Source organism: Pipra filicauda, unplaced genomic scaffold, assembly GCF_003945595.2.
Source record: "Pipra filicauda isolate LSUMZ 115617 unplaced genomic scaffold, ASM394559v2 scaffold242_size1167801_pilon, whole genome shotgun sequence".
NCBI classification, from domain to species: domain Eukaryota; kingdom Metazoa; phylum Chordata; class Aves; order Passeriformes; family Pipridae; genus Pipra; species Pipra filicauda.
Window position 1 is genome coordinate 1,122,299 of NW_024104357.1, and position 10,894 is coordinate 1,133,192.

The following is a 10,894-nucleotide window of genomic DNA, read 5'->3' on the forward strand; positions in this document are numbered from 1 at the left end:
GGAGGCAACGGCGCCTCAGGCGGCACCGCCCCCGGGCCGGGCCGGGGCACCGGGCGGGGACAGTCCTGGGCTCGGTGCCTGCAGGGTCACGGGGGCCTGGGGCCGGTTACCGTGTGCGCAGAGGGGGTGTCAGACCCAGAGCCATTGGCAGCGCCTCAGAGCCCCCCCGGGCTCAGCTGCTCCCTGCCAGCGCCAGCCCGAGCCACGGCTCTGTCGGGTCTGGGGTCACACAGCCCGCCTGCTGCTGGTGACACCAAATAGTTCTGGGGTCACACAGCAGGACAACATGCTTGCTGCTGGTGACACCAAATAGTTCTGGGGTCACACAGCAGGACAACATGCTTGCTGCTGGTGACACCAAATAGTTCTGGGGTCACACAGCGGGACAGCCTGCCTGCTGCTGGTGACACCAAATAGTTCTGGGGTCACACAGCGGGACAGCCTGCCTGCTGCTGGTGACACCAAATAGTTCTGGGGTCACACAGCAGGACAACATGCTTGCTGCTGGTGGCACCAAATAGGTTTGGGATCACACAGCGGGACAGCCCACCTGCTACTGGTGGCACCACGTAAGAGGGGTCTGGGAAGGTACACAGTGTGTGTCCTGTTTCTGAACTATCTTCACAATTAACAGGTGGGTTCCTGAGCCAGATTGCGTTCAGGTGTCCATAAACACTAATGCTGTGTCCATATGAACATGGATGTTACCTTTTGTACCGATCTGTACTGCTGGGCTGCAAATAATCACGTGTCATTGAGCTCCACCCTTCATGGATGGAGACAGGGACACCAGCCTTGGCAGGAATCATAGGATCACAGAATGGTTTAGGTTGGAAGGGACCTTAAAGACCATCTAGTTCCAACCCCCCCTGCTACGGGCAGGGAAACCTTCCACTAACCTAGTTTTCTCCAAACCCCATCCAGCCTGGCCTTGAACACTTGCAGAGATGGGGCATCCACAACATCTCTGGGCAAGCTGTGCCATTGCCTCACCATCCTCACAGCAAAGAACTTCCTCCTAATATCTACTCTGAGTCTATTCTCTTTTAGTTTGAAAATATTCCCCCTCGTCCTGTCATTACATGCTCTTGTAAAAAGTCCCTAAAAAGAGGAAGCATAGTCTTGACGGAGAAACCCTGTGTTGGTGACTATTGTCTGGCTGAAGCATCTGAAAAGACATTAAAGGAATTAATCCAAGCATGATTAAAAAGTGCCTGAGCAAAACAGCAATAAGCACTGGCAAATGGTTGGGAGATGGTTTGGAGGAGCAAGGAGTTCGCAGTGATGTTTGTTACACAACGAGCCCATGGTATATTAGCAACACTGCCCATAGCAGAAGACACTGATCTTGCTAGATGTCTGCATGTGGTATGGGGTATTTTCAGAGAAGAAAAAATTGCTGAAGACAAGTGAAAGTCAATCCTGATAAGGAGGCACCAAAATGGAGACTTGCAGTGTTGTGCAGATTATCGCTGGTCGCTTCACTGATCATCCCCTGAGAAGAGTCCCACATTATTATTATTGAAGTATTGAAAGAAAAAATACGAACAATGTTCGGAAGCAACAGTTTCTCTAAAACAGAGGAATGGTACAGGGTTCAGTTCCTCAAGCTACCTGTGGAAAAAATACAGACCTTGTGAGGCAGATCTTTTTTGCCCCTGTTGTCTTACCTGGCATGATGGACTGTGGATGTTTATAGGATGTGCTGAATAATATTTTTGACCTGCTGGAGGGTCCGTGCCAAGAGCCAGGTATTGCAGAGTGCAGTGACCTGACCTGACTGAATGAAAAGGGGGAATTCGAAAGATGCTACAAGCTACTAGAAAGATGTCAGAGACTACAATGGCACATCACTGTGTACATGGTAGCAACCCCTTCCTTCCTACCCAAAACGAGAACCTCCTTTTTCTCACTGCATGTGAAAAATAAATGCAACTTGCCTTGCAGAGATTTTAAATTAACATCTGTAATTCAATGTGGCATTGCAGTGATGAGCACCTGATAATCTTGAGTTGAGCTTGTGTGTGAAATAACATAAGACCACATAGTGCCTGAGAAGAAGAAAGCAAATTATCAGATAGCTGTTTGTTATTAGATGAGCAGGTAGTCCTGTTTGCTAAGCAAGGCTTCCAGTGAAAAATGGTGATTTATAATCACGTGCCATAATGTATACATGCAAGAAACCTAATTAAATCAATCTTGATCCAGTAATTTAATACACATACCAAACTTTTGAATTTTTGTAATCATAAACTTTCTGTTCATGTTTTTGTGAGCGCAGATTTATACATAGTGTCTGAGAAGTATAAAGTGTTATATGAGTCGAGAGTATTAATTCACAATTTGCATGGAAATTCCAACACTTCAGTTTCTCTTGCCTGACCCTGACTAAACAAATCTCCATGATATGCTTTTCTTTGTACAGCTTTTCCCTTCTCCAGCCTGTGGTAATGTGTTGTGTAAATGCAGAACTGTTTGCCAGTCGTGCTAATCCACCAGATGGTGCTGCGTGTCTGTGGATTTCAGGGGGGTTTTGTTGGTGTCTCTTAAAACAGCAGCATTTATCAACTCCTCAGTTAAGAGGGAATATATAATTCCTATTCCTAAATATATATATAAACGCAGGATGTTGATTTGTCTGTTTGTTTGTTTGTTTTTAAAGTCTAGCTCTTATTTTTAAAGGTGTTAGAGAAACAGAAGTACTTGTAACGTAACAAGCTATTTTCCTCCTAACATTCCTTATAGATTCAAATTTCACTTATGTAGGCTGCTGTGCCCATTTGTTCAAACTACCTAAATGTAAACTCATTGTTTCTGTCATTTAAAGGACTTACAGCTCCTCTTGTTCCTGCTAAAAAAAAAAAAAAAAAAAAATTTGTTTATTTGTTTATACCCAAGCTCCTTAAATGGTTATCTGTGTGAAAATAAAGATTTCAATTATGATTTGCTTCCTAACAAGTGATACTTTTGTTATTTAAAATACAGGTAAACGTTTTTTCCTGGCTGTATATCTGAGCTACCTACTGAAAAAACGACTCATTTAAAAGGTTATTGGATTATTTATAACTAACCCAGCGTAGACAGTTAGTTTCATTTAATCACTGTTTATAATAAATTTCCCATGTGAATCTGCAAGTCACAGGGTGTTTGATAATGGGATGTCATGGCCCACACTGTATCTTTTCTTTCCGATGGGTACAGACACAATGGAAGAAACAAAAATGGGAAGAGACATTGAGGGGACCGCACAAGTCAGTGTGAGATCAGAACATGTAGGAAGTCTGAAGGGTGGAGGATCTTGCATGATAATGACTTGTGTATTGACTAAGAATCTCATGTCTATACTAAAATCTGGATCCTGACTGAGACGGGAGAAACATAGTTGCCTAAAAAGGAGAATTGCTCGTAATCCAGGTCTGATATGTTATCAGTGAATGACATAAATTGTCAGCAATTTAATATATTGGTCTTAGGGAAAAAAAACCCAAACCAAAACAACAACGATTTTGAGCCAAAATGAAATACCTCTGAAGTTTGAGGAAATTTAAATTTGTCAACAGTAGATTCTCTTTGGCCTGTTCTCTACTTTTTGCATAGTTTTACTGGCAAAGGCTGTGGTTTTACTGGTACAGCCCAGTGGCTTTTGTGTGGTGGAGATGGGTGCAGAGGAGAAAAAAACCATCCTTTTGCCGCAATATTCATTTGAAAAGCTACTATAAAACATTGTGACATAAGGCAATTTATTTTTACTTTTAGGACCTGATTTTCCACCAAGCCCAGCAAGGGGCTGTGACAGGAGTGCCTTTGGGGCAGGCAGAAGTGATTTGTGTGGGGGTCTGTGCAGCCCCTCTGGGCACTGCCTGGCAAAGGGCGTTGCTGTGGCTGCCCAAGAGCTGCCCGGTGGGTTGGGATGTGCATTTGCCAAACACTGCTCAGAAAATGTTCATGTAAAACCATTACCAGGTTTTATTTAATAACCTCCTAACCCTCTCTCTCTCTCCTCCTCCTCCCCTCTGTTCCTCTAATGCCTTTTACAGCTCTTGCTGCACAGCGTGAAGCCTTAGAGCTGTATTCATCAATGACTCACACCCTTGCTTAGGGGCCAATTTTCATGGAAGCTATACAGGAAAATTTTGAAATGCACCTATCTCATGCAGGGCACAAGATGATTTCTCTATTCATTACTATTCCAAAAGGACTTGTTGTCCTTTGGAAATGGTCAGATATTGCTTACATTTGTGTGTGCATGCAAAGCTAACTTGCCTTTGGATTTGAGTGGTCTAAAAATAAAAATGTATTGTTATTATCATTGACACCAGTCAGCTGAAAGGCAACTAAGGTCCTGCTTACACTGAGTGGAAGCAGGCAAATGCAAAAGAAAATGCAGCAGTGTGCTTTGGGTGAGCAAATCCTACAGACTCAAGCACAAAACTTGTTAAAGTTCACCCTTTTGTTTGATGATATGAGTATCAGCCTTCTGAGGAATTTGGGAGTAAAGCCACGGACTTACTCTGAGAAACCAAACTGCACTTTTGCCTCCAGAAGTTTTTTATGTAGGTCACGGTCGTAGTACATTTCTAAAACACTACAAGAAAACATGTTCCTTTCCTTTAAGACATCACATGTTAACTCAAGTTTTTAGCTCTGGGGAGAAGATAGAGGTAAAATTATTAGCCCAAATGACCCTTTGCTTTAAAACCCACATGATAGAAGGGGAATCTTTACTGCAAAATTGCCAGTTATAGAATAATTGCATTTTCAGGGGTTGCTAATTATATCCAAAATTACATTAAACAGTTTTGGGGAAGGGACTGAGACTGCTTAGCATAAAGCAGTTTATTTACGCATGTACAAAGTAGCTTATATCCCTAAGGGATTAAACTAATTGCAATATTTTAATGTGAGTTGTAAAAATTGTGTCATGCAATGATGAATCAGAACTTGCAGGAAAAAAGAGGGCAAAATACACTTTTGCTTTTCATAATTTTTCCAACAGGCATTTCAGATCATAATTCTAAAAATAGCTTTTTCCTTCTCTTTGTTTCTTAAACAGAATGGAAAAATCCCTTTCTGCAGATCAAGCCCATCCACTGACATTAATTTTTGCCTTCGATCTGCTCAGGTGAGTTCCTCAAGAATGTGTTAGAGACCAGATTTGTTTTTTCCATATTTGTGGATGTTGTTTTTTTCCAAAGTGGATTATGCTAATAACATAACTTTTGGCTTGGCAGACAAGTTTTGTCCTAACGAGAGAGCATTTTCTTACAAGAGTACACAGAATTACCAAGCTCCACATGTATGTTACACAAATCAGGAAAATTCATGACCCTGTCAAAGCCAAGAAATAGGCAGAGTCCTGTGAATACAGTAGCATGATCCTTGTTTTAGAGATGACAAAACACAGGCAAAAAAAGAAGATAAGTGAATTCCCTCACATTGCCCAGAATACAAAGTAGGAAATTAAAAATTTATTCTTTGCCTTTTATTCTCAGGCGCAACTTTAGTACTTTTATGAAGTAATTGCTGTTTACCTGGGTAGCCTCTAAGTTCTTCCTTTCCAAAGTCCATTTGTGCTGTAGAGAGTATGTAGGGATTGTAAATATACTCCTAAGTAGCATTCCACAGTTGAACTAATTGCCAGGCCAAGCAAGAGACCACAGTAAAGGGGTGAATAATTTGATCCAAGATGGATTTGTACTCTACCAACACAGCCTGAAATCTTCTAATGCTTTTGGATTTGATTGTGAGCTGTTCATTGTTGTTTGAGCCTGTTCTTTTCTATTACCATATTTTCTCTGGATATCATTTCTGTGTACCTTATCTTTGTATAAAAGGCCACATCTTTACCATATTTCCAGGGAGTAGTCAGTAGAGGCATACAAAATTTACTGCTGTAGACCAAAGTAAGACAGATAAAGGTAGTGCATTACAAAGTTCTTGCCCTCAATCATGCAGAAGGCTCTCTATGCTTCTGTGAGCAGTGGTACCTATGGGGCTGCACTGTAATGGGAGAAGGGTTAACAGCAAACTAGGACATTTTCTGCAGCAAAAGGAGATGGAATCTTCTCTAAGCAATTACCTTTTATATGATAAACAATGTCAGTGGTCAATAGAGGGAGTTTTCTTACCCTAATCCCCTTCCATTCAGCTTAAAATAAAAATGCTATTCGTTTGACTAGCAGGTTGGGGTATCATGAAGCCTGGTCATACCTGTTTGCATGTTACATTTATCTACCAGCAGAAGGGTTACTGCAGTAGCCTTTCCTTAAATAAAAAAAGCAATACACTAATAAATGCATGTTACAGCTTTAGTGGTGTAAGGTGCTTTTGTGAGACATGTCTATTGACACGCTGCAGTCTTTTTGGAATACAGAGTGCACTGCTATTTATTACAGATTCTATTGGCATCATGAAGTTGTAAGTAGCTTCTCCTGTACTTTTAGCTTCTACTGACTCTGAAAATCCAGCTTTAATTACTAATGGGTAGTATACAAAACAATTTCCTTCTGGTAAAGGATGCACATAGTCTGTCATCATTAGATATCTGCTGGCACTACACGTAGCTTGTGCTTTGATCAGCCCTTAGGGAAGGGGAGGTTTGATAAAAGAGAAAAGCCAAAAGCCATTATACATACTTAAGGTACTGAAGAATTTAAAGATTACAACAGCATATCCATTTGACCATATGAGCTGTGACTTTCAATGGACGTGATGTTCCTCGTGGATGTGGTGAGATGTGACAGAATGGCCACACAGCTGAGTATTCCATAGGTGAGTAGCCCTCAGCTCAGTTACAGGACACAGAAAAATCAGAGCTTCAAGGCAGCATGCTTATAGCTTTCTCTGTCTATTGTTCTTTCTAGTGGAGTGCAGCTACTGTGATCTCTTTCCTGACCATCAGGTTTTTTTGTGTCTTCTTTTTTTACTTCAGAAATACATTTATTTGAATCAGAATTGAACTCAAAAAATAAAAATGGGGCACAACATTTGAAATAAAGAAAGTCCTACCTAACATTGTGAAAGGTTATATGCAAAAGTAGTGAAAACTGCAAATGGATCATTTTTATTTTTATTTTAATATTTTTTCCTTTTGTTTGTTTTTTTATAACTTTCTTTAAAAACAGTGTAATGATAAAGCTAGGGCAGTGCCATGGAAGGCCAGAGGCCTTGCAGTTACAGGAATCTGATCAAAGAGAAGAACCTTAGGCTGGCCTTAGCCACAGCCATTCCCAGCTCTTTGCTGAAGTCTGAAGCAACTACAATTTCTTCTATTCCCCACTTCTGTCTGTGAATATTCAGTGCTTGAATCCTGCTACTTCTGGCTCATAAAATCTTCTCTGTAGAAAGTTTCTTCATTTTCTTGGTTTTCTTTACTATCTAGAAATTTTAGCAAGCAAAAATTTTTACTTGATAATATTCAGTGCTCCAGAAGGAGGGTGTCTATTGGTCTAAACTACAAACTTTACAGTGAACCAGATCCTTAGCTAGAAAAAAGCACAGAGCTCTCCTGAACCAACAAACCTATGCTACAATTTACCTGGTGCAGACTGTGAACTGCAGGAATTCAACATGGAAAATGCCACTGTAAGAGTGTGAGAAATGCACATAACTCAGCAAAAGTACCTTCATTCTGTCCCAAGGGCAAGATCCAAGGATTCTATCTGCATTGTAGTATTTTTGGAATTTCTTCTGCTTCAACAGCCAACGATTACAAAATCTTACATCTGTATATTATAGTTGGAATAGTCCAATGTACATTTCTATGGAGGCATGAAAAATTATACATTCCCTATCAAACTTACAGTGAGGCTATCAAGTGTTTTGTACGGGGAGATCAGATGGCCCCAAGACTTGTTGCTGTGCTTAGTATTTGGCATGGAGTGTCAGCATCTTCATGCAGTAGTTACTTGATGTCTCTAAAGTGCATATTTGCTGTCATGTTACTGCTCTGTGTATAGTAAAATGCTATATAGGACATAGCATAATCTTGTTTGATATTATGATCCTGTAATTTTCTTTAAAAAGATTAATGTTGTAAATACTGTAAATTTATATTAGTAGTCACAGTAAGCTGTTTAAGGTTTATGTGGAGCAGCATTATTTATATTTATAGTCAGTGACCCTGATACCTTGTACTTAGAGTTGAGATATTTTTATGTTAATTTGTTTCTTTATTTCCTTGGCCTTGGCTAAAAGAACCCCAAACACTATTAGACTTGATTTTCAAAAGATCTTCCAAACTACATATATCTACAATCTACTCATAGATTTCGGAGGTATTTTAACACTTATTGCCATTTCATATTGCCATTTAAGTCATTAGGGGGTGAGTAAGGTACACCTAGAGATACAAAACATTATCTCTGAATTAGCCTCTTTGAAGTGCATTTCATTGCTGTATCAGTCATTGCAGACAAAGGTTCTGAGCCCAGGAGTACAGATGAAAATGTATACAAACCTTTTAAAAGGTAGAATATTTGAATTTAGGTTGCAAAATAGACAGTTGCATGAAATTATCACTCCTGTCATGTCAGCTGAAATATCAGAAATCCTATTTCTAATCCCCTCCATGTAATATGGCACGGGGACATAGATACACATCAGCCATAAAGAGAGACAGTACAGCCCTTCCAGCAGACTCCGCAGGCTGCCTACAATTCAGTGCCCCTCCTCCAGCCTCTCCACCCACTGTTTGAGCCTCTTGTTGCCCTTCCAACACCTAATGCACTCCTGACACAATGGAGGGGGGGGCAGGAGCAGTGTGCTGAAAAATTAGGCACTACAGACAAAAACTTGACAGACTGTCTTGCTCCCAGTGTCACAATATGAACCAGCCTGGTAAAAAGTAATGGCCATTATCCCATCTCACTGAATGACTTAAATGACTTACAGACACATGTAGAGAAAGTTCTTTGGACTACTTCCATGGAGTTTTTTTTAAATTTAATTTGCATGATAAGATGTACAAGCCAAGGTTTTTACAGTTTAAACAGCTTCATTTTTCTCTGACTCCTGTATAAAATATGGATAATTTTACTGGAGTCATTGGAGTAACTTCATTATCAAACGGATGTTGTGAGAGCACTTTCACAGTCCTTAGGCAACTTTCCAGTTGTTGCTTCTCTATGCTCATGGTGAGCTCCTATTTACATCTTCCCTAAGGCTGGAGTTTCTAGGCACACTGGGCACCCACCCAACACTGTGTATCTGGTGTTCTCAGGAGAGATGGTCCTTACAGATCGTGCCAGTGTTGTACAAGACATAACTTGGGTCAACATCCAAGATTCTCATGCACCCGAGCAGCTTCTGTGTTGGCAACTATCTGGAAAATGTAGGTATTCTAATAAGTACAGTGTTGTATTTGCACCTTTACAAACACTGCCTCAGATTCACTTGAATGTTTTGTCTTTGATTTTCCAGGCTGGTACCTATATCCTGGTTTGCTGGCCATGCCTCTCGTTCGTACCTTTGTCAGAAATCCTGTCTTGGACTTAAGATGCTTTTCTCCCTGAAGTTTCACTAAAATTGGTAAACTCCTGTGAAAAGTTTCAATTCTGAGAAGAACAGTTTTCCTGAGGAATTCCCAGCAAGTTTTTTACAACAGTTCTGGTAAAAGCAACTGTTCTCTGTCTCCATGTCCAGTTACTCCTGCTAATTTGAAAGCATAGCCATGGGCTTGAGAAAAGCAGCTCTATGAGCAGAAGCAGCCAGAGTCTAAATGTAAGAGGAGAGGAGAGGGACCAAGAGCTGTGCAAAGCTGCAAAGGTATCACACAGGAATTTGAGGCACCAAGCCTGGCTATCCCCTGTTGTGTCCTACAGCTTCTGTAATCTGACCTGAACAGTAAATCCTCCAACTACTTACAATTGGGGCCATACATTTACACATGTACAAAAGCCAGGAGAAGGTTGCTTATACCTGCTCAACCAGTTGCTGTTAGTGTGTAAAGCTGTTAAAAAGCACACGTGGAGCAGCCACGAGCATGATGTGATTCCTGGGCTTTTCATCTGCCATCCACACTAACTGCCATCTGGAGTGCCCATGGACAGTGTGTGTGAACATAAGGTTTTCTCTGGGAGTACCTTAAGCCGTGCTTATATGAACAGCATGTCTACTCTGAGAGCACATTGAAGTATGACTTGAGAGGCAGCAGAAGGTGCTGTTTGTCTTTTGTTTATTGCTAATGCAGATGAGATAATGTAAATAATGGCAGGCCAAAAAAAAAATTCAGATTGTTGCAATTGCAACATACTAGTAACTGCTTTCTTCCCTTTGCACTGGAAATGTATTTAGCAATCTATTCCCATTTATTATTTCTGATGGAAGCAAAATCTTAGCACATAATTAGCCAATATTTCATATACCTGAGTCTATGTTCATAGTTCCAGCAGTATCCTCCATCTTTTCTCTCCTCCTTCTCTTTTTTTTTTTTTTTTTTAATTTGTGGTTAGGCAGGGTTTACTGTAAAATAATATTTTTGTGAACTATTACTTGCATAAGATCAAATAATAATGTATTCTCTTTTATAACCTTTGTTCTGATGTGCTAAAATCATATATTTTGGCAGTGTAGCACTCTGTTGATGAAGCCTGAAGTACACGAAAATATGACTGGAATTCATCATCAAGTAAAGAGTGTAGTGAATTTTGCACCAAATCATCACAAAGTAATCTTGCTTTTCTCTCTGGTCTTACTCTAAATGTGATTTGCACTCTTATGGAAAGAGGACTTTGTGATGGTTTTGATGTTACATACAAATGGTCTTGCTTTGTAAAATTTCCATTATGCCTGTTTACGTTTAGCAGCAGTGCTATTGATTCAAGCTGTACTGATTGGAAAGTAGAAGTCTTTAACACTAAGCCCCTTCAAAGTTTTTCAAAAATTTGTGGCATTT

General features: G+C 40.3%; 1 long non-coding RNA gene across 1 annotated transcript; it reads left to right on the forward strand.

Annotated features, from left to right (window-relative positions):
• The first annotated feature begins 47 nt into the window (after positions 1–47).
• Positions 48–9,631, forward strand: LOC113982079. Its single transcript, XR_005563712.1, has 3 exons — positions 48–634; positions 5,054–5,122; positions 9,421–9,631. It is a non-coding gene; the product is annotated as an uncharacterized LOC113982079 (long non-coding RNA).
• The last annotated feature ends 1,263 nt before the right edge of the window (positions 9,632–10,894 follow it).